Genomic DNA, 12,832 nt, shown 5'->3' on the forward strand with positions numbered 1-12,832 from the left:
CAGCAGCACACTACCCAAGGCGGTGCAAAACGCCTAAGGGGTAGCGACACACTACTCGAGGTGGCAACGTGCCTCCCCAGGTTGGTCGCGCACTGTTGCGCACAGGGCCTACTACGCGGACGGCGTGCGCACAGGGCGTACGATGCTTGGCCCTGTCAGCACGCAATGTGACACAAGTGGACTGGCTTGTTTGCGCGCGATGGGACGTGCAAGCAGACTGGCTTATTTGCGCGCGATGGCCCCGCACAGACTGGTCGTGCGCACAATGTGCACGTCTTGCACTGGCCGTGCACACACGCTTGTGAACAGCGTGCGATGCCCGCCCGCACAGACCTTTCCCGCAAGCAGTTTTCCAAGAGACTTTGCCCCTTTTTCTCTTTTTTCACCTGAATTTTTTTTAATAAAAATAGAACAAAAAATAAAATAAATTAATAATACTAATAATAATAAATAAAAATAAAATAATAATAAAATCAAATAAATTAAAATTATAAATTTAAATCACAAAATATGATATATAAATACGAGATAAATTTAAATGAATTCATTAGAAGTTTCCATATACAAATTTAGTGTGATGGTGAGTGGGGCGTTGTAGTTTATTTCCCTTTCACCTTAATTTATTTTTTGAATTGGTAGCAGCTTTTCATATTTAACCTTTTATCTATTTTTCAAATATGGTTATGGGTGTATTTTAAGTATTTGGTTTGGGAACATATTTTCCACAACCGCTTTCATGAAATATATCCGCCATAACTATTTGATGTTTTCACCACAGGGGATTTATTCCCTTACGCAATTAGTTTGGTGTTGTTTAAAAATAAAGTTGAGTGTGTGTTGTGCTTTTTGCAAGTACTATTTAATCTTAAATAATAATAAATGGAAAAAATAAGGAGTATATTGTACTTTTAAGTATGATTAGCATGTAAAAGGTTTAAAGACTTAAATAAAGACTAAATTATGGTTATCATGTAATCCTCAATTCACTTTTTGCATGAATTAGTATTCTTCAAAATTAATTACTTTTTTCTCATCTTCGTTATCTTATAAATTATCTTTCTGTTTAGTTTTTATTTTCATCATTTGTTTTTTTTTTAATGAACCGAAACAAATTAATCTATGCGAACGGACGTGTGTTTCACCCTTTCTTATCCAACTTAATTTCTCTTTTATTATATCAGTATATATTTTAAGTGCCTAATTCTATTTAAAACATATTGGTGATAACTTCTTTTTAAAATTAATTGAAGATTTTTATTCGTGAAGTTGTTATTCTGTGTTATTGTTATGATATTTTGTTGATCACCAAAAAATTAATAATTTTTTTTAATATTTAAATATGTAATTTAATATTATTTTTTATATTTTTAATATTTAAATATGAATTTAAATAATATCTTTTTAGAATAAGTGATTAGATAGATCCCTAGATAAGTTTCTTACCAATGATGAACATTAAATTTGTATAATGAAATGTACACAAATAATGATTTAGCTCTTCGTTGAAAAAAAAAAAAAAAGCTAATAAAATGAACTACTATTTATTTACATTTGAACATACAATAGACGCATACTATGTATACAACATATAAAAGATGTACATATTATTTTTATGTGCATATATATATATATATTATATTTATGCACAATATACATACAAATCGTATGCATGTAGGAGTTTTTGGCAATTTCATGTACCCAAAGTTATTTTATTGTACTTCGAATAATTGGATACGACTTTGTATGTTTTAGTATCTCAAATTTATTTTTAAACTTTGAAATATAATATAAAATTTGGATATATAATCTTGAAAGACAGAATCTAAAAAGGATAAGATAATAAAAATTTCTAATTACTTTAATTACTTTTCTATCGAACAACTTATTATTTTCTTGATCTTTTTTTTTTTTTCTTTTGCATTACGTGATCTGCCAATAAAATTCCGAAGTTTAAAGCCTTTGAACAATCATCAGATCAAACGACAACCTCACTTAGCCGTTGTCCACTTCATGTTTCTTCATGATCAGTCGTTGTTTCTCCAAATTTCGTTCCTTCTCTACTCTCTATCTCCTCACTCGACAACAATCTCCACGAGTGGATCTCTACCAATGTAATGAAACGATACAATATCTAGCCAGACTTGGCCGTGTCAACGAAGCTCGCCAGTTATTCGACTCAATGGTTCAAAGAGACTCGGTATCATGGAACTCTATGATTTCTGGGTATACACACAACGGAATGTTGCAAGAAGCGCGATCACTCTTCATAGCATGTCGAGAAAAGAATGTTAGGACTTACACGATTTTATTATCTGGGTATGCTAAGCATGGATTCCTTGATGAAGCTAGGATTATTTTTGAGTCAATGCCGGAGCGTAATGTTGTTTCTTGGAATGCTTTGGTCAGTGGGTACGTGCAAAATGGTGAGTTGAAGAGAGCAAGAGAGTTATTTGATGAAATGCCTGAGAGAAATATTTCGTCTTGGAATTCTATCATTACGGGTTACTGTCGTTGTGGGATGATGAGAGAAGCATGGGATATGTTTCATAAAATGGACGAGAGGAACAACGTAACTTGGATGGTTATGATTTCTGGATATGTTGAGATACACGAATACCACGAAGCTTGGGGTGTTTTCTTGCTAATGTTGAGAAGTGGAGTAAAGCCAGACCAGGCGTTATTGGTAGTTGGCGTTTCGGCTATTATAGGGTTTAACCATTTGTATTTGGTTTGCAGTTTAAGGACCATTGCAATTAAGACAGGTTGCGAGAAAGATGTTGTGGTGGGCACAACAATTTTGAATGCTTATACAAGGATAGGGGATTTGGATAACGCATTTAAGTTTTTTCAGATGATGCCGGAGAGGAACGAGTACTCATGGGCCACCATGATTTCTGCGTTATCACAAAATGATAGATTGGATGATGCAGCTGCTTTATACGATACAGATTCTGTGAAGGGTATGGCCGCACGATCTACAATGATATCTGCATATGCTCGAAAGGGAAAGATTTATGAAGCTAGGAAGATATTTGATGAGATTGTCAACCCAAGTGTTGTCACATGGAATGCTATGCTTACTGGGTATGCACTGAATGGAAAGCTTGAAGAAGCAAAAGAAATGTTCTTAAGAATGCCAGTGAAAAATTCTACTTCTTGGGCAGCTATCATTTCATGTTGTGTGCAGAATGGAAGGCATAGGGAAGCTCTGAATTTTTTTGCAGAGCTGCATAAGACTGGGGGTATTCCTAGTCAGTCAGGCTTTGCAAGTGCCCTACTTGCTTGTGCAAGCATTGGAGATCTTGAGGTAGGTAGACAAATACACTCACTTACAATTAAGACAAGGTGTCAGCACTGTCCATTTGTTGGAAACGTGTTGATTTCCATGTATGCAAAACGCAATAACATGGAAGATGTTTCTCAGCCTTTTAAGACAGTGAGAGTGGGAGATGACATATCCTGGAACCCGTTAATTGCTGGATTTTCAGAGAACGGCATGTTAGATGATGCTCTCAAGTCTTTTCAAAAGATGCCAAAGCAGGATACTGTGTCTTGGACTACCATCATTTCAGCCTATGTGCAAGCTGAACAAGGAGAAAATGGCTTGAAGATGTTTCTTGACATGTTAGCCACTGGAATTAAACCAAATGACATAACAATCACGAGCCTTGTCAGTGCTTGTGGCAGCCTAGGCGCAACCAAGCTTGGGGAACAATTTCATGCGTTGATACTTAAATATGGATTTGATTCATGTTTATGTGTTTGCAATTCTTTGATCTCAATGTATTTCAAGTGTGGGAGTTTGGATGGCCTTTATGTCTTCAAAGAGATGCCTGAACGGGATATAGTCACATGGAATGCAGTTTTGACTGGTTGTGCACATAGTGGACTTGGCACAGAAGCCATCAAGTTCTTTGACCAAATGGAAGCAGCAGGTGTTTCTCCAAATGAAATTAGTTTTCTAGGGCTTTTAGGCGCTTGTAGCCATGCAGGGTTAGTGGAGAAAGGGTGGGCTTATTTCAACTCTATGAGCCGAGATTATGGGATTACCCCAATGGTTTATCACTATACTTGCGTGGTTGATATCCTTGGTAGATCTGGACAGCTTTATGAAGCTGAACATCTCATCAATAACATGCCTGTTAGACCTGATTATGTTATTTGGGATGCCCTTCTTGCTGCTTGTAGGATTCACCAAAACATGAAGCTTAGCTTGAGAATTGCAGATAAACTCCTCCAGTTAGGAAACCTGACATCAGGAACTTACACTTTGCTATCAAATATATATGCATCTCAGGGCATGTGGAATAAAGTTGGAGAGGTAAGGGAATTGTTGAAAGATAGGGGAATTAAAAAGGAACCGGCAATTAGCTGGATTCATATAAAAAACAGGCTGCACTCTTTTCTTTCTGGGGACAAGACACACGAAAATATTGAAGAGATTCACAGTGCCCTGGGGGAATATTATAAACATTTCAGATCAACAGGTTATGTTGTTGATACAAACCATGTTCTTCATGATGTGGAAGAAGAAGAAAAACAGACTGAGCTTCTTTACCATAGCGAGAAACTTGCAGTAGCATATGGGGTTTTACATGCACCAAATGGGGCTCCTATACAGATTATGAAAAATATTCGCACTTGTGGGGACTGCCATTCTTTTATGAAATTTATGTCCACGGTTACTGATCGAAAGATTATAATTCGAGATGGGAATAGATTTCACCACATTCAAAATGGTTCATGCTCTTGTGGTGATTATTGGTGAGGAGAGCTTGTTTCACAAGGCAAAAAGCCTTATAAGATTCATAATCTGATTGACTAAATCGGGGTCAAATCAAGCAGGTTCTCCTTTTCAGTCGGCTTAAAGGACAGCATGTAAAGTTGCAGCAACAATTTGGTTTGGAACAGCAGCTAAGCCACTATACTCGGGTACAACAGAAGCTTTAGAAATCTGATCTCGGTATCAACCACAGAGCTCAATAGCATCAGCCCAAGCAGGTGATATCAGCAAAAGTTAGAAAAGTTGTTCATCTGGAGACACTGTCAAGTATGCTGTTGCATATTTATGTTGTCCTGGATTTTTTGTCCATTTGCTGTTTCATTATAATTTTATCATACACATGAATACTCGGATGTTCATTCTACATAGCCTTTGTATGAAGACATCCTAATTAATATGAAATTCATTTGTAAATCTATATTTAGTTTAAATAGGAGAAGTTGTAAATTGAACTAGAATGATGAAAAAATTAAGTTTACGTGGAATTCCATGTAAAATTAAAATAATACATTTCAAATTTTATCTAAATGGATAGAATTTGTAATATATTATTTCTATTCCATTTAAAGTTCTATATATTTTTATCATTTTAGTTATAATTCTCATCATCTTGTAGTTAAAATAAGTGTAAATTTGTAAATGAATCATATATTAATTTTGGATTTATTTCAAGCATAGGCTTAATCCTCTCTCAGGATGCAACTTAAACATCCTTATGTAATATCAAGATGTATCTTAGTTGGAAGAGTCTTTGCATATAGTCTTGCTCACTTCATATGTTAATTGATTATGAACAATTTTCTGATGGATGGATTTGAGGGGCTTTCTTTCAATTCTTCCACACCTGATATGCAAAATGTTCTTTACCTCTTCATCAATTCATTTAATTTTTAGATCCTAATATTCCTATGTTCTTTTGGGTAATCCCATCAATTAAAGTTACAATCTACAAGGAGTTATCTAATTTAACAATAGATAGCTAATGGTAACTGTTTCTGACATCATGAAATAATTAGTAGACATCAAATGAGTGGAAGTCCTCACTGGAACATTGTTTCTCCTACTGCATTTCATTTACATAACTACTATTACCTACTGATGGCTCATGTAGGATCCCTGATGAAGGACATGAGAGGAGTCTGAAACTACTTTTTATCTGGCAATGGCTCCAAGAAAATCATGTTGTTTAAGAATGCCATTTGGAATATCATAAGACAGTTCCCAGTACTCAGCATGACATAAATCTTCTACAAAATGCTCTTCAAATTGTATCTCAACCAGGACTTTTTTATAACAGGTTCTTAGTAGGTTGACAGCTGCATCAATTTCTGTCGTTTGTGTTTTTACCCATTTTCTAATTCTATTTTGATGAAGTAGCTAACTCTTTAAAATTGCTCTTTGATTTTAGGTTGATAGCATGGTCAGATTGCTAAATTTGTAAACCATTCTTGTAAGGTAATATACAAACTGTTATCTATGAATTCCATTAGTGCTTCAATTTCATAATTGAAATACTTGATCTACAGTCTAATTGGAGCTTTGCTTGATGTCTACATTAATTCTGCATCTCATATTTTTACCTCATTGTCTAATGCTCTTTCTACCAACTAACTACTCAAATCTGTTCTCAAAATTTAAAGATTAAAGTAATTAGTCACTGTATAGCTCCTCTTCTCTTATGATAGCATGGGTGGGATTACTGAATTTTTAGATCATTCTTGTTATATAATTTATATGTTGTTACATAATAAAGCCATGACAAAATGTCACCGTTCTCTATTATTTTTTTAAAATACAAAGTGCAGTATTAAAAGCACCAATAGGGTGCTACTTGTATAGGAAAGCTTTACTATTTGGTTAGCAAGTCAATCAAGTCATTCTAAAAAGCAATCATTTTTTTTTCACTAGAACGATAAGGGAAAATGGACTTTGGCTATTCCATGTTATACCCAAGTCCAAAATTCTGTCACCATCTGTTTAATCACATCTTTCTGCTCTTTAGAATGTTTATAAGGTCTAATGTTCACCGTGAGAATCACTCAATTGTATTTTATGATCTTTACTAGGGGTGGTATACCTCGAGGAGTTCCAAATTTATCCTCACATTTATTTAGTACTGGTTCTAGTTCCTTTGAATATTTTTTCGATTTGTTTCCAGAAATTGCTCATTCTTCACTGCATCTGCAGCCTTTATAGACCACAACTGTCCCACCACCATTTTCCTCACCAACTTCATCATTTTTGGTAGGAAATTTTCTGGATTTCCCTTCTTTTTTTTTCCCTCCAATCTTACCCATCTCTCACCCTTTGTATACATCACGATAAATTGCTTAAATTTCCACACTATATCGTCCAAGCTCATTAGCAACTATATTCCTAATGCCGCTTTTGCTCCTCCTAATGGAACAATGAAGAAACTTCAAGAATCTAGCGGAAGGAATGTTGCTCTGGTACTATGTTATGAAAGTTTTGAAGTAGAGGTTGCTTTTATTGATTAAAGTGCAAAGTGTATATTGGAAACTAATAACCGAGTTTTTATACTATGAGGAGATTAAGTTAGTTAAATATAACTAATAAGCATTAACTTATTCTAGTATCTTGCTTTCCGGGCTTGACTTTGAATTTTCGACTCTCTAATGACCTATGCTGGTGCATGTATTTGATCTTCAAGACGATCTTGTCTCTGCCTTAATTCCGGGATGCATTTTTGTGCTTCTCTTTTCTTCTATAGCCCGGCAGTTACATTTACATGATAAACAAGATCCTAGATGTTCTTTTTGTTTTATTTTTTTTACAGAATTCCTTAACACAAACCATTTGCTTTTAATACAACAGTATAGCTGTGTACCTAGTAAATTTGGGAATATCATTCTGAATTTAAGTTGAAGCATGATTATACCAGCTTATGCTTCACCTAGTTCTCTTATATTGCAATCATATGCTAATTCTTATAAATTACTATAATGTTTTTTTGATGGTCCTATAATTTGTTATATATTATTTATAAGAATTGAAATGAGAATATTTATGTTTTTACTTTATTAACAGATCGACAATGATATTGTTGCAACATGCAAGACTCATCAGATGCAAGTCATGATGCATCAACGGAGAATAAACATATATTATGAGTTGATATGTATATAAAATTTGTTACAATAATATTATTATTTCAAGAACACGTTTATAGTATTTTATTATTATGATACAATATGTTATTTTTATGTACTTAAATGAATTTTTTAATTTTTAGAATTATTTGTTTAAATGTCTAATATTATATTTTAAATTAATAAATAAAGAATAAAAAAAAAATAGAATTTATTCTGCTGGATTTGTAGCAATGGTTTCCAAGAACCGCTGTTAAAACAGGATTAACAAATCGGAAAATGTTATGGAAAAGTTTTAGCAGCAGAATTGTGGCAGAAGTTAAAAACCACTGCAGAAAAACAAACTTCGCGGCAGCTAAGAAACCGAGGGTGCAGTGGTTTCTCTGATGCAGAGAATTTTCACAGGTGAGAAAGTCACCCCTAAACATCAGATTTTCCCCCAACGTTCTCCGGACACAAAGTTTCTTAAACGATTTTGCAAACCTTTCTTACAATATACCAGAAAATAGAGGTGAGTAACTTGTAACTTTCTCTGCAGAGAGTATATTTACTGTAGCGCCCGGAGAAATTGAAGAAGAAGAAAAAAAAAAAAAAAAACGCGCGTACCACGTCAGCAGCCACGTCAGCAGACCCAGTCAGCAGTCCTGGCCAACCAGGACCTGCCACGTGGCAAAACCACGTCGACCGGGAACGGGCCACGTTGGCGATCCGCGTGCGCGCGATCGGACGGCCCAGATCAATCGCGCGCACGGACGGCCCAAATTTAATCGCACGGACGGCCCAGATTTAATCAAAATGGACGGCTGAGATCAAAAGGCAAAAGGGTATAAATAAGACCCCCACACCAGACCCCAAACCCTAGCCGCCTGCCCTCGCTGGAGAAGACGAACCAGAAGCCGGCCGCCGCCACCCGCCGCCGCACCGGAGGGATTTCCGACCGCCGATCGAGGTAAATTTCATACCCCCGACTCGTTTTTCCACGCTGATTTCCCCAGTGGCCAAATCGGAGCCAAAATCCCGGCCAAACGGCCGGAAAAAACGGCCGAAAGCCAGCGGCGCCGCCGCGCCCCTCCTCGGTTTTTGCCTCCGATGAGGCCCTTCTCGGCCTCCGTTTAATGCAATTTTTATACCACCGTGATCACCATTCTTTTCTCTACAGGTTGATCGGAGCCGAATCACCAAAACAAGAACTTCACCAGAGAGCCGCCGCACCCGAGAGCACCGCCGCCGGTAAGCTTCGGTTTTCCGTAAATTTTCGGCCCCCCGAGGGCCGTAGGGTTGTTTTATCGCAGGAACCAATGCGAGTGTGGCTGAATTCGGCCTGAAACGGCCGAAAACGGCCACCCCGAGGCGAACCGCCGCCGTGCCGGAGTTGCGATATTGGCCGAAAGGGGCCCTGGGCCTAATTTGGGATTTTTTGGAACACGTGCAGGTACCAGTAGTGCGTTTCAGTTCCCCGGAAAAAATTCAGGGAAAATTAAGGACAGCCTGCAAGCGCACTGTGAAGCCGTGTTCGGACCCCGAAACGAGTAAGGACCCCTCACCCTATTTCCTATCACGGTTTTAAAGTTCAATAAATGATAAAACGGTATTTCATGAATCAACGAATGTGTGAAATTGCTTAAGGTCGCTAATGGAGCCCGAGTCTAGTGTGTTTGTCGGTTAACTGTTATTTGGCATGTTTTACAGTTTTAAATGCAGCATGAGGTTTGATGTTTTCATTTTATAGTTTCGTGTGCATATTTGACTGTTTACTGATTATGGATTGAATGACTGTGATATTGATGCTGTATGTTGTCTGTTTGGCATAAATTACCGTTTTGCTGGTTTGTATGTGGATTGATGATGCTGACTGAGGGAAAAGAGAATGAAAGATTATGTAAATGGGTAATTGTATAATATGGTCAGCCTGACTAGATATCCTGGGAGATGGTGGACGGACCGGGTCCGTAGGGAACCCTACCGGGATTGTGGTCTCCCATACCGGACGGGGTATGGAGATCTTATGTGTTTTGGCGCCCATACCGGACGGGGTATGGGGACGGCCCGTTTCACCCTTATACCGGACGGGGTAATGAGGTTTATAGTTTTGGCGCCCATACCGGACGGGGTATGGGGACGGCCCTCGAATCTGATTTCAAGTGTTAAGGGTTAACGGGTAGCAGGACCCCTATGGATCCCCATGGATACTAGTGGGCTGGTAAATGAGGAAAATATATTGTCAACGATTGATTTTCGAAAGGCTTGACAAGTATTACGTTATACAGTTTATATATGATTTCACGATGATAATGATGTTATTGTTTTCGTATATTGTCATATGAATTTCACCGGGTAAGTGAATGGTAAAGGTTTTATTATTGATAAAAGGTTTTGTTGTAAATTATGCTCCATTAGTTTTTTTGTGTTTTCTACCCACCTTTACCTCCGTGACGGTGAGATATCGTGATGTCCTTACTGGGCTAGTGTAGCTCATTCCTTATTTAATCATTTCAGATCAGGAAGACATTGTTCCCCAGCCAGTTCCGCAGGAGGACGACGAAGGAGACGCCTAAAGACTCCATAGTCATATTTGTAGCTTTTACTTTCAAGTTTCTCCTTTAGGTAGTTTGATCTTTTATATTGTGAGCACGTTTTTAGTTTTAGTGTAAGGGATGTTAATCGAATTTTTGATTTCGCTTCCGCATTTGATATTTTTAATATACATTCCATTATGAATTTCCGGGGCTGTTACATTTACTAACAAAAAACTGCACTTTCTAACTCAATTAAGGCTCATGAGAATGAAAAATATTGCACTTTTGAATTTTACGTTTCTGATCAAAGTGTCTCTTCTTTGAAATTTGTTCCAGACATGTATTTATATATGGAAAGGTTAAAGAATAGTTTAAATTCAGTTTAATGTCCAAAAAAGTACTATAGAACTTTACTCAAAATATGCAGAAAATTTTGTGTGATAATATACATTATTTTGACTTACAATTCTAAAAATATTTTTTTCCAACAGAGTTGAAACTAACATGATTCATATTGGTATATAAAATAAATACACAGCTTACAACAAGTAAGTTTAAAAGTATAATTTTTTTTTTAGTAGTATTCTGTTAAATTACTTTTAAAGTTATATATGACGCTTAAAGCAATATTCTTTAAATTGAGACGACTATTTGAGTCACATTTATTGATACATAAATAAATATTTTAATAAAATTTTTTACTTTTAAAATTTTTCTAACATATAAATTTTATTTTAAAAATAATTTTTTTACAAATCTAATTTCTTTAAAAAAATTGTGAAGTTTAATTTTAAACCAATTATATAATATATATTTAGAAAATCTTCTTGATCTTTAAACCATAAGTTTCATAATTAGATAGAAGACAAACTATAAAAACTCCGAAAATTTAAAAGAAAATGTATATAAAGAATATTAGTGCGGAAGCGAAATAAAAAGTTCTGATTAATATCCCTTACACAATAACTTAAATGTATTAACAATATCAAAAAATAAGTTATCTAAAGAAAATATTAGAAATGAAAGACTATAAGGAAACTAATAAACGTCTAGACATCTACTCGCCGTCTTCTTGTGGATCGGGCTCGGGAACCAAGTTCTCCTTATCTAAATGGTTAAGTAAGGAATGAGCTACACTAACCCAGTAAAAACATCACACTATATCACTATCACAGAAATAAAGATTGGTAGAGAACAAAAAATAACAAATGGAGCACAATTTTGAATAAATTCATTTATCAATAATCAAACCATTTACCGTCCACTTACCTCAGTGGGATTTATAAAAACAACAACATCATAGATATCATGAATTCATACATAATCTGTAACATAACACATGTCATACTTTTATATTTCAATTATCAAATAACAATTGCCTCCTTTTTATCAGCCTGCTAGTATCCATGGGGATTCATAAGGGTCCCCGCTACACGTGAACCATTCTCTTAACAAATTTAATTTTCGGGACCGTCCCCATACCCCGTCCGGTATGGGCGCCAAACAATAAACCTCAATACCCCGTCCAGTACGATGGTGAAACGGACCGTCCCCATACCCCGTCCGATATGAGCACCAAAATATTTAAAGTCTCCATACCCCATTCGGTATGAGACAATGTTCCTGGTAGAGTTTCCTATGGACCCAGTCCGTCCACCATCTCCCAAGATATCTAGTGAGTCTGTTAACTTATCCATTTATCAATTCACACCCATTTCTTATTATTTCTTAGTTTTTCGTTTCCCACATAAACATGAATACTAAAGCAATTAACGAGCATCCAACAAGGCAAGTATATCATTAGATTCATAAAATCAAGCCGAAATGAAGTAAGTAGTGATTCATGCATTCAAAACCATAGAATAAAATAAACCAGATACCATAATGCATTTAAACTGTAAAATAAATCAAACAGTAACTGACAGAGAAATATGTCTGATCTGGGCTCTATTAACAACCGTAATTAATTATGCATATTTACTCAATTTGTACAAAATACAGTTTTATCATTTATTCAGACTTCAATCCTGTGATAGGAAATAGGGTGAGGGATCCTTACCTAATTCGACGTCGAAAACCAGATTTTCACTGCGCCTACGGCCAGTCCCTGGATTCCCTGAATTTTTCTCCGGGAACTAAAACGCGCTTATGGTACCTACACATGTCCCAAATAACTTAAATATCAAACCCAAGGCCTATTCGGCCAATTTCAAAATTCCGGCACCGCGGCTCCGCCGTGCTCTAGCGATGGCGATGCCGCTCGCGGTGGCGATCCACCTCGGGTCGGCTGTTTTCAGTCGTTTTCGGCCGTATTCAGCCAAACTTGCATTGGTTCCTGTGAGAAAATAACCCTAGGGCCCTCGGTGGGCCGAAAAAACATCAAAAATCGAAACTTATCGGCGTCGGGACTCTCCGGTGCGGCT

General features: G+C 36.5%; 1 pseudogene across 3 annotated transcripts; it reads left to right on the top strand.

The window, feature by feature from the left end:
* Positions 1-1,798: 1,798 nt before the first annotated feature.
* LOC110818435 (pentatricopeptide repeat-containing protein At4g14050, mitochondrial pseudogene) lies at positions 1,799-8,002 on the top strand (annotated as a pseudogene). 3 transcript variants are annotated; one of them, XR_015818554.1, is made up of 4 exons: positions 1,799-5,050; positions 5,895-6,091; positions 6,192-6,238; positions 7,832-8,002. The product of XR_015818554.1 is annotated as a pentatricopeptide repeat-containing protein At4g14050, mitochondrial pseudogene, transcript variant X2 (transcript). The 3 variants fall into 3 exon arrangements; XR_015818555.1 differs by having other exon boundaries at positions 1,799-5,001; positions 5,895-6,080; XR_015818553.1 differs by having other exon boundaries at positions 5,895-6,080; positions 7,832-8,001.
* Positions 8,003-12,832: the final 4,830 nt, after the last annotated feature.

Source organism: Carica papaya, chromosome 4, assembly GCF_054855325.1.
Source record: "Carica papaya isolate Zhongbai chromosome 4, ASM5485532v1, whole genome shotgun sequence".
Taxonomy (NCBI): domain Eukaryota; kingdom Viridiplantae; phylum Streptophyta; class Magnoliopsida; order Brassicales; family Caricaceae; genus Carica; species Carica papaya.